The sequence below is a fragment of the Triturus cristatus genome, chromosome 2_2 (genome assembly GCF_964204655.1).
Source record: "Triturus cristatus chromosome 2_2, aTriCri1.1, whole genome shotgun sequence".
In the NCBI taxonomy this organism is placed as follows: domain Eukaryota; kingdom Metazoa; phylum Chordata; class Amphibia; order Caudata; family Salamandridae; genus Triturus; species Triturus cristatus.
Genome location: NC_140582.1, coordinates 603748616 through 603765109, shown reverse-complemented (window position 1 = coordinate 603765109; position 16494 = coordinate 603748616). Strand labels below are relative to the sequence as shown.

The 16494-nt window shown below is 41.5% G+C and overlaps 1 protein-coding gene across 2 annotated transcripts in view; it reads left to right on the top strand.

Moving 5' to 3' along the window:
- The window catches only part of MARCHF1 (membrane associated ring-CH-type finger 1), a 1509818-nt gene that overhangs the window by 891691 nt on the left and 601633 nt on the right, over positions 1-16494 (top strand). The window lies entirely within an intron of this gene.

Below are 16494 nucleotides of genomic sequence, written 5' to 3'. Positions count from 1 at the left end.
AGTTAGAAATTAGCATTTAAAAAACCTTTGAAATTCACTGAAAAAACCATAGGTTTCAGGCACGTTATAGTTAGGAATTAGCATTTAAAAAACCTTAGAAATTCACTGAAAAAACCATAGGTTTCAGGGGCATTATAGTTAGCTGGACTTTTCACTCGTATAAAACCATTGAAATTCCCCCGTTATAGTTAGTTCAGCTAACTATAACTCGCGCGCACGCAATGCACTGCTGATGACGTCACATATTACATCACTCATGACATGGTCAGTGACATCACTCATGACATCACTGATGACATCTCAAATGACATCACTGATGACATCACTGATGACATCATCAAGTGAATGTGTGTTTTTCTGAAAATTACATATGTTTTATATATGTATATCTCAAGGTCGATGGAAGAATAAATGGGTATATAAGTGTCTAAAAGGATGATTTTTTTTTTGAAAAATTGATTGTATAACTGACTGATTAAGTGTATCTTAGTGAATACATGGCTTAGTGAGTAATGTTTAAATATGTAAATATCTGTATCAGTCTCTCACTTTGTGTATAAGTGGCTGCATGGGTTGGTGAGTAGCTACATGAGTGTCTATATAGGTTATTAGTTGGTTTTTTGAGTAACAGTATGAGTGTCTGAGTGTGTATGGTTCGGTGGGGGGTATTACGTAGTGTATAGGTGCATGAATGAGTGACTCACTGTTTGTATGTGTTGAAGACAGCATGTGTGCAGGACTGTATGGGTGGATGAGTGTGTGCATGGGTGTGTTAGTGAGTGAATGACTGTCTCAATAGTGTCTTTATGAGTAACTACATATGTTTTAAACTAGTATATGTGACTATTGGTGTATATAAGTGAGTATATGTGAGAGTGAGAGATTGGAAGAGTTCCTGTATGAATACGTATGTGTTTCTATAAGTGATTGTTTAAAAGACTAAGTATGTGTAAGTTTCTGTAGAAGTAAGTGTGGTGGTGTGTGTATAACTGTATATGCAAGTAGATGGATGTTTGATTCTTTATTAGCATGAGTGACTATGTGTGTGAGTAACTCTATGGATGAGTGGCGTTGTGTAACAGGATGTGCAGGTGTATGAGTACATATGATGAGTGAGTACATGTATGAGTGACTGCATAGGACTGTTGGTGAATGAGTGGATATGTATGTGGATCTAAGAATTACTGAATAGGTTGTTGTAACTGATATTGGTATGTCCATTGTTTTGAAAATTTTAGTTTCTATTTTTGAATGTGTGTATCAAAGGTTATATTAGGGGGAGAGGAGGTCTGCCACTCTATCACAAGGATGATGTCATCAGTGATGTCATTTGAGATTTCATCAGTGATGTCATGAGTGATGTCACTGACCATGTCATGAGTGATGTAATATGTGACGTCATCAGCAGTGCATTGCGTGCGCGCGAGTTATAGTTAGCTGAACTAACTATAACAGGGGAATTTCAATGGTTTTGTACGAGTGAAAAGTCCAGCTAACTATAACGATATAAATTATAGAGATCATAAGCGGTGCATTATGGGGGTGTAAGTTATAGTTAGCTCAGCTAACTTTAACTGCTGAATTTCTCTGGTTTTGTATGAGTGAAATATCAACCTAACTATAATGTCCCTGTAACCTTTGGCTTTTCAGTGAATTTCAAAGGTTCATTAAATGCTAATTGTTCACTACAACATCCCTGTAAACTTTGTTTTTTTCAGTTTCTAAGGTTTTTTTTATTTCTATTTCTTAATTGTAATGTCCATTTTTTGTAAGTGAACCTCGAAGATTTTTGTACTTACATTCAGTATATAATACACCACTAATTTTTTGATTTCCGATATGTTTATCAGAAAATACATTAATAACTGGTTTTATTTTTAACATTGTTTAACAAAAGTCGGACCAACATTGTTGCATTTACTGTGGAGATTCTGTCATCAGTAACTGTATTTCACATACTGAAAAATACACTTAAAGACATTTTTTAAATAAAGTTCAACTCTATATACTTAGTAAAATATTGGTTTAACTTTTCTTTCTGTGATCAATTTAGAAGAAGCCTCCGTTACAAAAATAAAAATGTATTTGTGACTACCGTCACTGCAATTACATCGGTAATCACAAAGAATGCGTCGTTTAAGTGTAAAACATATCTATAGACATATTCTACAGTATATTTAACAGTAGAGCTTAGTGAGTTTACAGAAAAATTTCCTTTTAACACTATTTTTCATTTCTGCAAAGACAGTGGATGTTGCGATGACGTCAGTATCGCAATCCCCGCGGACATGTCACAAAAATGGAAAAGAAAAGCAGACATTCAATGGCCACCAACACATCCAAAAATAATATGTAAAAAAATCCAATCTGAACCTTGCCCTACGCATATTACTATTTACATACTTTTCAAAGTTTGTTTAAACTCATATTTTTCTTCTAAGTTTCTTTATAAAGCATCTTTCAGACCCATTTTCCATTTTTGTGGTTATTCAGGATGTTGTTAACCGCGACGATCGGGCCTTTTCCATAAAGTAAAAACACATATGCACAGATATTACAGCATTTTGCACAGTAGGGGTTTATTACTGTACACTTGAAACTCATGTTTTTTTAGTGTATTTTTATAACAACCATTTCTAAAACCTATTTTCCATTTTTGCGGTGAGACCGGAGATCGCAATGACGTTAGTTACATTGCGAAAGCAGGAAGCAAAAAAAATTCAATAGCCACCACCACATAAAAAAATATAAGTAGATAATTAATTCTAACCATCACAGTATATAACTAACTACATAAATAACTATATAAAAACATTTATCAATATCTCAGTATCTCTATAACAATGCATATTAATTATTCATGAAAATAACTTTTTATATTTTCACCAATCTTCACAACATTGATATTCGGGATGTGCTCGCGATGGTACATGGAGGGCCGTGCTGGCGGTCGCGGAGTCGCCGCGAATATCGCACACAATTAAATTTGCAGTTAGTTCTTTCATTGGAGCAGTAATGATATATTTTATCTAAATACCATAAGGTAAAACTTTCTCTAATGTGAACAGTAGTCCTCTTGTTATAGTCTCCAGAAATTGGTGACTATAATGAGAGGACTACTGTGCACAGTACTGGGATTCAATGTACAAATAAGTCATTAGAGAAAATTTTAACTCACGATATTTAGATAAAATATATCATTGCTAATCCAACTAAAGAAATGACTGCAATCTCAGGCCACTCTACTATCTCATGTGTCTTGTTCTTTAGATTTGTTATACATTTGGTTGGTTTTTTAGTGTGTTAATGAATGTTGTATGAATGAGTGTATGTGTGATGGTTTGAGCAGAGGGTGTCACCTAGTTCTCTTGGTGTTTGATTTCCATTTTCCTTAATTGGTTACATACAAGCAGATATCGGTTTGATAATAAATGAGATAAACAATTTTTGTATATAAATATTAACAATAAACACTATAAAAGTCATATTGTTTTTCAACTTTTGCTAGTTTGTTTAATAGATGTTCGTTTGTCTCAGCTGTGCAGACAGTTGTACATGTTTCTTTGCTCCCTCAGGACTCCTATTGAGTGTTGCTAAGATGGCGAGGAATTCCACCAATCAAAAATATATATAGGCAGGATATTCTGTATTTCTTCCTTTTGTATTTTCCCCTGATTGTCCTGCCTTTCGTCAGTTCTTCACAGGGGCCCTCATTTTTGTTGCATTTAAGTGTCTATGTTAAGGACCTAGCAAGTGTCTGAGAGAACAGCCCAGCAAACTGCTCCAAAACTTGTCTGCAGTCTTCCTGCTGCTGGTCTAACAACTTGGTAGAGAGCACTACTCCCTCTACTGACCCATCTTGGTGGAGAGAAGGTCTGGCAGAGGCTCTCTCTCCTGCTATCCCTCCTTCGTCTGTGACAATCAGCATGGGCATGTCTGCCCTGTCTTGGTGGGGTTTCAGTTTGTTGACATGGAGCACCCTGTGAGGAATCCTGGTAATGCCAAGGTCCACCAAGTAGGTGACCTTCCCCTTTTTCTAGAGAATGGGGAAGGGCTCTGTCCATTTTACTGGACCCAATCCAACTGATGGTACTCAGGCATAGTAGCCTTTTAGTAATACTGGACCTTAATAAGCTCCTGACTGGCCTTCAGGTTGCTCCTTGTGCTTTTCTTGTACTCTGCAATGCAGGACGACAAGCCTAACAACACATACCTCAGCACATCTTGTTTGGGCTCCTTGAGAGCCTTCTCCCAAGCTTCTCTAACCAAACTCAATGGTCCTCTTACAGGATGGCCAAACAGTACCCCAAAGTGGCTAAAACCATCCACTTTCTGTGGCACCTCTCTGTAAGCAAGCAGCAGGTATGGAAGGATAACATCCAAACTCCAGAAAATATCAGATAAGCCCACGATCCTGCCCTTCAGGGTCTTATTAAATCTCTCAACTAGAGCATTAGTCTGGGGATGATATGGGGGTGAACTTGTAATTAGTGCCACATTCATCCCACATCGCCTTCAAATCTGGTGGCATGGTCCACTACCACCAATATATATCTGTACCCAGAAGCCGTTGTGGGAGTCTAGAGGACCAACAATGCCAATCTCTACCCTCTCAAACGGAGTCCCAACCACTTGCAGTGGTGTCGAGGGAGTCTTTTGCTCACATCCTGTCTTACCACTGGTTTGACAAATGACACAAGTGCTGCCGAACCCTTTTACCTAGTCAGACATATTAGGTCAATAGAAATGGTTGACTAGCCAGTTCCAGATTTTGGTCTGTCCCATATGTCCGGCTAAGGGGATGTCATGAGCCGATTTGAAGAGGAACACCCTATACTTCTGGGGGACCATAGCTCTCCTGTTTGACCTTGGTTTGTGGTTTCTGACTACAGTATAAAGGACACCATCCTCCCAATAGTCGTTGTGTTAACCACTGATATCACCCCACTCTTGCCTGGAGGCAGTCTGCCTCACACCCTCAAGAGTGGGACAATACCTTTGATCCTGGCACAGCTCCTCTCTGGTGTGTCCACCGGCTCCATGCAATTCTGCCAACTTGACCATATCCTGCAGGGGTGGAGTCCCCACTTTGTGTGCCAGATACTCCCCATCAGGGTTGGATTCCTCCTGGTCCTCTTTAGCTACTTGGCTGGCTCACCAGACCCTTTACCCTTTCGCTTGCTCTTGGAGGCTAGCCCATTGTTAAAGGGTGCAAGTTCCCATTACTCCTCTGATGTGCAGCCTGTTCCCTCATCACAGCACAATCCCACTCAGGGAGGTCCAACATCTGAGCTCGGACCTGCCTTTCTGCCTCTGACCACTCAGAAGCTTCAAGATAATTTCCCAGTAGACACTCAACTGGGAGGGCAGGAAACATAATGATCTAGTTAGGGCTAGTCATACCTTCCCATTGCCATTTCTTGGCTGTGTTGTCAGCATAGGTGACCTGGGGAAATACACCAGGAAGGACCTGCTCTGGGGAAATCAGTTTGTCCAATACCAAGGCCACACTGGCTCCTGCATCCCTAAGAGCCTCAACCTCACTCCTGTTGACCATAGGCCTTTGCCTGTATTTCTCCATGCTTGACTGTAAGGCTGTCAAGGTTACAACTTCCACCACACCCACAAAACTAAGGTCACCACTGTAAATATTTTCGCATCTCTGGGTAAACCTCCACACCTACACTAGCAATTTCATTGAACTGCCCACTGGTGGGGGGCTTCTTTGTGCAGACTACATTTCCCTTTTATGTCCTGACTGCAGCAGTCAAAACACAGCCCCATCTTTGAAGGGTCAAAATGTCTTCCATGATACCCTTTCTCCTTGAAATGGATTGTTTGTGGGACCTCCCTCCTTGGGCTGATTTTTGGGGACCTTTTGAAGACTCTTTCTGTTTTTTGTCTTGGTTGCCCAGGGTTTCTCCTGGGTGGGGACCTGTCCTTCTTTCTTCTGATCACCTTTATTGGTCACCCTGGCGTGAACCCACTCATCTGTTGTCTCACCCAGTTTACTAGGACTAGACAGCTTAGAGTTAGCTAGATAAAGGTATAACTTCTCTGAGGGGCAATTGGCAAATATATGCTCCTTCATGCCATATAGCCACTCGCAGGTACTAACCTTGTTACCCTGTATCCAGTCCTCTGGTGCCTTGACAGATATGTCTACAAAATCAACCCAGGGTTGGGTACTGATTTTCTGGTTGTCCCAAAACTTCATCCTGTACTGCTCAGGAGTTAGACCAAACCTTCTGATCAAGCTCTGCTTCATGTGGGGATATGAGTCAGTCGGCTGTCCCTCTAAGGTCAAGAGCCTATCTCTCCCCACTACTGGGATCAGTTCCCACAGGAGTGAACCCCAGTACTGAGAACTCACCCTTCTCATCTTAAGGTCCATCTAAAAAGCTGCCAGCCATTTGTCAATGTCATCCCCCTCCTTGTTCTTAGGAATATTGCCTTTGGATAGCCTTCTGTCAAACATATCACCCTTGGAAACTTCTGTCTCTTCTTCGCTTCCACTGTCTTCCTCTCTACCACCGGTTGTGTTTCTACTCTCCTCATGTGCCCACTTCTTCTTGGCCAGGGCTCCCTTCTATGCCTCTAGGGATATATAAGCTAGTTGTGCCTCAAGTTCCCTTTCCCTAAGGGACAGCCCTAGCTGTCCTTTAGTGGCCCTTCTTCCCCCACTGGTCAAGGAAGGGCCCTGGTCACTTTGTGTGTCGAGAGATGGTCAACTTTCTCATCACTGAGGTCTAGAGGGTCTTGCTCCCACTATCCTTCTATCTCATGAGTCTCCTCTGCATCAGAGGCCTGATTCTCTAGCTGGGCCTCTGCCCTGACCATAAGGGCCCTTATTAGCACTGCCTTCCTGGAATTGGAGGTTGCTGGTAATTCCCTTATCCTACACAGGTCGCAAATATCCACTACTGGGAGAATGGGTAGGCTAGCTATATTAAGCTCCATGGTACCCCTTATGTTGAAAATTGCCCTTTCTGTAGTGTCACACCAAAACGTTTTGCATTTCTAGAACTTTTTTTGGCGAATTTATTTTGTTTGCTTTAGGGTGTTGTGTAGTTCCTATTACCCTTATAGGCTCTGCGCATTCGAAAATTATACACTATAGTTGTGGCATAGGACTGAGGTCAGTATGCCTTTATCGAGTACATTAAACTTAATTACTTTGTGTGCCAGCTATCTCAGAGGTCACTAGAAACGTCTCGAATAAACAAGAAGGGAGTAGTTTCTGACAACCACATAAACATGACAACTTTGTTTCCCTTAGAATCGGAACGTGTCTCTGAATCATGGAAACAATAGATAACAGTTTCGCTCAGTCAATCGTGCATGCTTAGTTTCTCCAGAGTTACACAGAAATAGATAGACGGGCGTTTCAATAAAAGGATTTATCGAACAGTCTTGTTTCTCGTGTAAGAGATATGATCTGTTACAATCATTAGACAGTAAGCAAGGTATAATATGCACAGGGTAAGCAGTAGAAAGAAATAATACTGCAATAGCATTGTCTTTTAGCTATGACATATCTTCATATATACATACATAAATAACACAGGATAAAAAGTGAATACTCGTCTGATGCTTCTAAATTGTTCTACCCCAGTGTACCTCACCTAAGTGTAGTACAAGGTAAGAACAGGTGCTGTTTTCTATAGTATGGTATATTCTAAGCTTATATGCCAAGAGTCCCTCTAGGTTCTAGTCAGCTCCATAACTTTAGAATGAGAGAGGTGGAAATCACTTTCCGAATCTCAAACTCCAACACCCCGCAAAGGGAGTCAGAACACTGGAAGCTGGATTATCTATGAGCAGGGATGACAGCGTCTGGTCAGTGCGTCAGGTGGGAACTCGAATTCCTTCCGAACTTGCCGCGGCGAGCCGTATCAAGCTGAGCCATGCCGTACTTGCCATGGTAAGGGAAGGTATATTTATACCTGGAAGGTGCTTAGGAATGCTAGCATTGACGTAAAGTCAGGCAGAGGAAGACGTCATGAATGAACCCCTAAGGAATAGTAGTTCAGGCATAATAGATGAGTTCTTGGAGAAATCAATAATCCTAGCTAGGGAAAGTCCCGATGGCTTATGGGTCTGGTTTCTAAGAACTCATTGAGACGTTGGGATGGACGGATGTAGGTGACCATGCCAGTATTTGGATAGCATGGCTAATGCCTAAATAAGGACTGGGATTCTATGCCTAAATAAGGGCAATGCGAATTGTGCCTATATAAGGACATGATTAATGGAAACCTTTGTACGGGCATCTAAATCGAAACACAACACCCACTAAATGTAAATTTGATACTTGTATAGCGCACTACTCACCCGCAAGGGTCTCAAGGCGCTTGTACAAATACCGCTGTGGAACCCATCCTGGCTTTCCCTGTGAGGCGTCCACTCCTGGGCACCCCCAAGGTGGAGGCCAGGTATCCTTAGCGATGTGGGGGCCGTTGTGGAGATTAAGCAAGCTATTGCCCAGAGTTGCAGAGTGGGACTCCATGATTGGAATAGGCACCGAGGCGAGAATTATCAGGTCCGTGGAATTTTTCAGCCCAAGACCCCGCCGAGGCGGGGAATTGAACCCTGGTCCCGGGCTAGACCTCTGCATCAGGGTCTGCCGCTCTAATCATTGAGCCACACTTCTCCACGACGAATGATCAATATTACTAAATGCTAAACATGCTAAACACATAAAATTGAGTATCACATGTTCACTAAAAACTTTTGTAAAAGCATACTTAAAAATAAGTTCATGTTAAAAACTTTCAGCTAAACATGGAATGCTAGGTGCTGCACGTATTTAAAGTAATGTTTCTTTCGAATCATATGTTCTCAATGGATGCTAAATGCTAAATGAATGAACAAAAATATACACATATATAATGAAATGGTCCATTTTTACAGAAAGGAAATAAAATAGTTCAGAGCCATTTCATGTCATGATTACATAAATGCGAAGAAAAGGTGACAATGTGTCCCTGGAAGTTTTCAAGAAGTCTGTTCTCTATGAATAGTTCGACTGTAAGCAGAGTTTTTTAGCCATAAATGAAGAAAGTCGATTATTTGAAAAAGTTCAAAATTTTGTCTTTTGTTTTGAAAAATGGAGGCCAAATTCATAGATTATCCGGTACACTGTGAGCCAAATCAAAAGTCAGTGTAAGATGCTGGTGAAAACATGAAATCTTCTATTCCTGTAGACAAAAAATCGTCTACTGATGTCGGTGATAGGTCGATCACCTCGTTTAGAAGACTAAATGCACATAGATGTGACGCATCGTCAGTAGCAGTGTACGTTACCGATGTTACCTGTGTGCCTGTTGATCCATCTCGTACCTCAGCAGTAGCATGTTGCGTCTGTGAGATCTCAACGAATGCCGTCATCGGGATTCGTAGCCTCTGGGGACAACACAGAGCATGGGCCGTTATCGGGTCCAGCAGAGTATCGATATTCGTTGGCATGACGATGGAAGTGTTAGACAGATGTCTAGCATGCATCCTTCACCGCAAAGCAGGCAGCGTAGAACAGGGAAGATGCAATCCTGCCAGATTGGTCTGAACGACAGAAACCATGTGGTATTTAGTTCTCGTAGATGAGGTAAACCCAATAGCTGTACTATGCGCTCACGACACTTCCTCTCCAGGAGAGCTTTCTCCAAGTTGCTGGGAGTGACGCTGGTGGACAGGCTTGCCATAGTGTAGTAGTAGGAATAAAAATAGGATTCCTGCAATGAGTGCTAGAATTAGCGGCAGACAACCAAATATCGAGTGCATGAAGTTTGGAATGATTCCGAGGACTGCTTGAAAAGGTGTTAACAGTCCTGAACATATGGTCTTCAATACATGCACAATACCGCTCGTATCAGACATGTTTAAGATTCGTCCCAACATTTCTGTGAAATGTGTAGGGCAGTTTGTATGTAACAGAGCCTGTATCTCAGCCAAGGTCCTTGCAATTTGTAGATCATAGGTTTCTTTGGCCAAGGTCAAAGGCACGGTTTGTTGTAAAAGAATGGCTTTTATTCTGCTTAAAGTATCAGTTCGTATAGAAGAGATGTTTAGTGAAGGCCATAAAGGCGACTCCCTGACTGTGTCTTTTTGGGGGAACAAGACTTGCATACAGCAAGTGACCCTGGAACTAACCGTTACTAGATATGGGATACCTGGCAACATGCCACAACAGCTCTGATCATTCAACATGAGGTAACTCCCATTTGAAAGTTGTCCAAACATTGGATTGATCACAGCGGCCAGAGAACCTTGCAGGTGGCAGGATAAATTTGCAGTGGAACCGCTACAGGCCCGCGTAAACTAATATCCCGACATATGAGTGAACCGCTCATTGTATTTTCACAGTGTGTACCGCTAAAACACTTCACGCCCCCCACTCCAACATCTGTGTGTGTAAGGTAAATCACAGGATGTCCTGATGTATTCTTTACCCAACCTTTCATATTTGCCTGCTGGCATGTGTTTGAGGCAATACTGAAAACGGAAAGTTGTAACAGGCAGAGTTATTTCGCCATGAATTATCCATTCTGTAGCTGGTTTTTCTGCTACCGTAAATGGAAATTGTTCCAGTTTTCCAATGCTCAGCACTGTATACTTTGCTCCCCTTTGTGCCAGTTCGATCTGTCTATTGGTGAGATTGTATTCTAAAAACAGAGACGACGTGTTGATGAAACGCCAAGGTACATATCCTGCACGGGAGTTTTGTAGCATCCAGCCTAATAACAGAATAGAACGTAATTGAGACTGGCCTTGTCGCAGCAGGACCAAATCTTGTTACACAATGTCTATAGCAGAGGATACAATGTTGCCCAGTGAATATATCCCGGATGACAGAGTGGTTAACCCATTGTCGACCACAGCGAGAGATTTCTCTAAATTAATACGTCTGCTTGGGTAACCTTCCATATTTCATTATAAGCAGCATAGATGCCGGCATATATGAAACGTTTTTGACGCGGTTTTCTTGGACCTAGCAAGAAATCCCTAAGGTTTGCGTCTTCCTTAAGTAAAGATAAGTGTTGTTTCACATCCTCTAGTGTAGATGTCTGTAGCCAATCAAGGAATCATTTTCCTACACTGTATGTTGTTACTACCCCTGGATGCTGTCTTTGAACATAGCGTGGGTCTGGCCTATTGATAGTAAAACACTGTATTTTGTTCAGAAATCTTGCTTGACAGATGTTTGTGTCTGTGGGCCAGAGCAACCATTTTTCCAATTCAGGATCTGATCTGTTGTTTTGTAAAAGTGTGTCTACTGTCACCACTCCCTGTTCAGTGCTATTACTAGCTGGAGTTGGTACAGAAGGTGCGTTCATGTCTTTGATCTTGGCTAACCCAAGGCAAGACGTTTGTTGGACAGTGTCATTCAAAAACATTATCTGCTGTGGGATGATGCAGGCTCTAAACAAAGCTTCAATCCCCTGCACTTGCCAATCTTTTGTACCCCAGACAGATTTTGTGTCAATTGTGTTTTTCCAAAACTGAAAACCCTGTCTAGACAGTTGGGCAATAAAGGCTGCAGAATAAATCTGTTTCGTATTGGTTAACATATTTTTCATTCCTGTTTTGTTCACATTTTTACAGTAAAACGTTTCTGGATTGGATGTATTGTACCCTGAAAAATAATGAAACTTCATTGCAAATGTTTTTGAGCTACCCCTTGGTGGTGTAGGACAATGTTCCCATTGGTTATACATAAATACATTTCTAGGTGTTGCAGATTTATGCAAGAAATGATGACCATAGTGGTTGTAACAAAAAATCTGTTCATAGTCTGTTGAACCTTCTAAGTATTCATGGTTAGAGAATGCAGCAGACCTTTCTAGGTCATACATCATGTTATTAACAGTCTCAAAGTCCCAATCATCAGAATAGGTACTGTAGGTAATAAAGTCACTTAATGAAATCTTTAATAGGTGTGGAATCTTCAAAAGTTCCGACGGGCCGAATATATCATAATCCGTTTTGTCCCAATCTATACCATCTTGTATAGGAACGGCTGTGATGTTCACTGCTGACAAGTCTCTTGCTTCACGATGGGATGATTTGTGTGGTTTCAAAAGTAAGTTCACATTTTTACTTTCTGTGTCCAAATGAATGTATCTTCCATTTATCAGCATGCTCAGAGTCATCACTAAAGCTAGCCAAAGCAGAAAGAAAAATATTCCAGAAATAATCAATAGTTCAATCCATGGTGATACCAGATAAGTCTTTTTCACGTGATGAAAGAAGTCTTGTGCTTGCTCTTTGAAAGTTCTTTCGGCTGGCGTCATTTCTGGTTCGCTTGGATCCTCAGAAAACGTATCAAAGTTAATTAAATAGCCAGAGGCAGTTCTGTCAATGGTTGAAATCGCTGGTACCAGTTGATCACTATTACGTTGGTGTAAACCGGTGTATCACGACGAACTGTTATTTGGGTTTCAAGAGGAATGAGTTTCATTGCATTGTTGCTTAGTCCTTCATTTCTTACTGCTGAGTTCTCGATGGTGATGAGTCTTTCAGTCTGAACCTCTTGGATAGTAGCTAGAGGAGTGCGTCTGCTACTTGGTCGGAGTCCACATGGCCTACTGCTTAGTATTGGCCACATTGTGTGGTTTGATGAGGTCGATGGACACAAATCTTTTCCCCTTTTTACCAGCATGGGGCGGCAGAAGTACTGTTCTTGTTCCGTGAATGGCTAGGACAGGTACTGGTTGTCTGTAAGAAGGCACAAATTCCTTCTTGTCCGCGATCTTCTCTCTGACTAGATCCCCAAGCTTTGGGATTCAGACAGGCCTTGCTGGGATGACTGGATTTTCCCCAGTGGTGGTTGGCTTCAGGAACATGTTGCTTTGTTTCGATCTTAGTTCATTTAAGTGCTGTAAAACAGCCAAACGGTCTTTGATATCACATTGGTTTATTTTCCACCACTGTGCCTTTACATTCGAGACCAGGAACCCACATTCTAGTCCCAAATAGGACCTCATATGGAGTGCCCCCCCCCTAGAGAAATTCTTGGCAAATTGTTTAATGAGCGTTGGACCCCATAAAGATGTTTGACCCACCCATCACCCAAACCTAATACTCTAGCTGTTATAGACCGCTTTATGTCCCGGTTTTTCCTTTCCACAACAAAATTTCCCTCAGGATGGAATGGAGAGGAGTGCCGCAATGCAATACCCAAACTGGCCATGGCTTCTTTGTAAGCCCGAGAGCTAAACGCAGGGCCCTGGTCAGAATGTAGTGTGCCAATTGCGTATCTGCCGATAAAGACTCGCAATTCTTTTACAATAGTTTGAGCGTCAGCCGAGCGCTGAGGCCACATCCATAGGAACCTTGAGCACGAATCCACTGCGACCATGATATATTTATAGTTACCATCCCTTTGCAAGGGACCGCAGTGATCCAGGTAAACACAAGCTAATGCTTTATCTGAGATTAACAGGAGTGTCTGCGCAGGACGTTTCACTGTAGAGACTTTACTCTGTTGGCACATTTTTGGTCTGTCTCCTAATGCCGGGCCAACAATATCTCTGTTTTAATAATGATAATGTGGCGGAAACACCTGCATGGGCAGAGGCTATCCGTTCATGTGCTGCTAGCATTAGTCCTAATCTACGGTCCATGTTCGGAATTACCCTATCCCCACTCGAGGGATTCAAGCAAACGGAACGTTGTTCGCATCAATTATATGCGAGTACTTGAGTGGACATTTTTTAGGTAATGCTGCAACACTGCCTTTGCTTGAAGCATTGACAGCCATCAATATCTCACTGTCTATTCTCGTTTTTGAACGAGTGATTGCAGCTACGGAAGCCGTTTGCACAGCTCCCTTTGCGGCTTCGTCAGCCAATGAATTCCCTGCAACGTGAACGCCATCACGTTGATGACTCAGCGTGTGTATCACGTGAGTGTATCACGTGAGTGTTTTGTAGTCTGTCTCGCAACTGAACTACTTGTTCCCAAAGCGTTTTATGCCTGATTGTGCCACCTTTTACATCTTTGAAACCATTTTGAAGCCAATTCTGTAAATATTCATTGTAGAAGTAAAAAGAATCGCACACTATAAGTGTGGGGAATTCGCGATCTGTATTTTCAAGTGCCGATTTGAATGCTTGTAGTTCAGCTCGCTGAGCTGTACAATCTCCTAGAAATTGTGTTTTTGTGACCATTGGTCGGAATTTACCTTCGCGCATATGACCTTTAACGATCGCGCATGCTGCACTGTAAGCTTGCTTACTCTCCGTAGCAGGTTGTGCTGATCCGTCAGTATAAATTATAAATTCGTACTGATCAAGAGGGAGAATCTCAATAGGCAGAGGACATTCGTGTTCGTATTGCAGGAATGCTTGTGTTTTTAAATTAGGATCAAAAACGTATTCAACATCTGTTGCAGCAAGAGAATTAACCCATTGTATCCATCTTGGATGTAAAGCTTTTGCATTTGGAATGCTCGCTTTTGTGACCGGAGTCCTGAAAATAATGTGTTTACCCTGAGCTAGAGCTCTTTCTTTTGCTACAGCGGTTTGAACTGCTGTCAGAATTTTTTCTATCGAAGTGAAGCGCATTTCCGCTTGTGTATACAAATTTGATTTGTATGCAATTGGTATTTTTTCACCTTCATTAAAAGTTAAGTAGGCGAATCCGCATTGACCCGAAATTATTCGGATCACTAAATTTTGTGTATTTACGCGTGTTTGTAAGTGATTTGTTGCTAACATGTCAGCTTGTAGTGAACGCAGGCTATTTGTGTGTTCCAATTTTTGTTTTTAAAATCAGGTTTGATTAATTCATAGAGAGGTTAAACCCTTTCTACGTAGTTTAGAATGTAAGTTCTTCCAAAATTTAGGAAACCTAGATTTGACTGTAAATTTTTCTGCGTTTTTGGAGGTTGGAGCAGCGCACATTTTTCTAAAAATTTAGCTGCCAGGCTTATACCTTCACTTGAAAGTTCATATCCTAGGAAAAGGACATTGAGATGGGCAATTCTTGATTTTTTTTAAATTGAATTTGTAGCCCCCAGAGGCAAAACCCAGTTTAATGGTATTTACCCTGTTCAAGTGCCTATCCAGGGCATCGTCTGTCAGATAGATATCATCGACATACTTTCAGGTGCTATGTTTTGACAAAAGAAACCATTTGAAATATCAAATGTGGTTTTATATTTTTTACGCACAATGTTATTCATTAATGCTGTATTGTGTGCATTTTGCAGTGCGAATGTTTTAGAACAAGTGTTCAGTTGTCTGTAATCCAAAACTAGACGATATGTATTGTCTGGTTTGGAAACAGGAAACAAAGAATTGTTCATCGATGAGGTGCATGTTTCAATCACCCCTTGGTATTCAAGTCGATCTAAGATCTCCCTGGCCTGTTTTTTAGCTTCTTGCTTAATTGGGGACTGCCTTTGTGCAGTAGGTTGACATTTTAATTGGATTTTGTGGTGAGGTGAGTCCTCATCCCATCCTACATGATTTTTGTATAATACTGAGGCCTGGGCAACTGCCCATTTCCTGGCATATATATATTTTAGGTGTATTGGAACATGGTTGGAGGAGGGTGGCATAATGGTGTCTTCGCCATGTGGGAACTTCGGGGCATATTATCAAGAAAAGGCATTAAAATTATCGCCGCTTTAGCGGCAGAAAACTGCCGCTAGAGCGGCAATAATGGGCTAGATAATATGCCCTTCAGAATTCCCATAGAATCCCATGTTCTGGTGTCAACATGGGCTTCTATTGGAATTCTCTGCGGCATATTATCAAGCCCATTATCGCCGCTTTAGCGGCAGTTTTCTGCCGCTAAAGCGGCGATAATTTTAACGCCGTGCTTGATAATATGCCCCTCCCTGACTAATTCTGGTGGTCAGTCCTGTTCTGCTAGAAGTATATCATAACCCCTTGAAAGCTTCTCCCAAAAGAGTACTTTCACTTTCCTTGGTATGTCTCCCTCCATCCGGAGTGTTATTTCATATAAATTTTGTGGAGAACTAACCCTAGTGTCTACAGTCTCAACTGTGATGTACTCATTCAAGTCCACTATCTCCAGAAGTTCTTTCAGGTTCTGGCAAGCTATTCTTACTTCTGCTGCACTGTCCAGCATTGTCTGAGCCCATTCTCTGTTCTTGAGTTGTGTTCTCAGAATTTTCAGCATGTCTGATCTTCAGAACTGCTACCTTTTTCTTAGTGAGGTTTTGGTGTGTTTATCTGAACGTGTTGCGCGTCTTTGGACTTCACACGTTCTTCTTTGTGATCTGACCATCCTCTTCTTTCTGATGTCTGTGAAGCTGTCTGAAAAGTATGAGAGGAACGTGTATCAGTATCTTGATACCTGTCAGGTTTTTTCAAATTATCCCTATTCTTGAGGTTATACCTCCTTTCAGAGGTCTCCTTTTGAGGAGACCTACCTCGGGATTGAGAGCGTTTCTCTTTTGAATGTTGTTTGTTATTTTCCCACTTCCTTTTAGGAGATGTAGGATTGTGTTTAATTGAGTCCTTC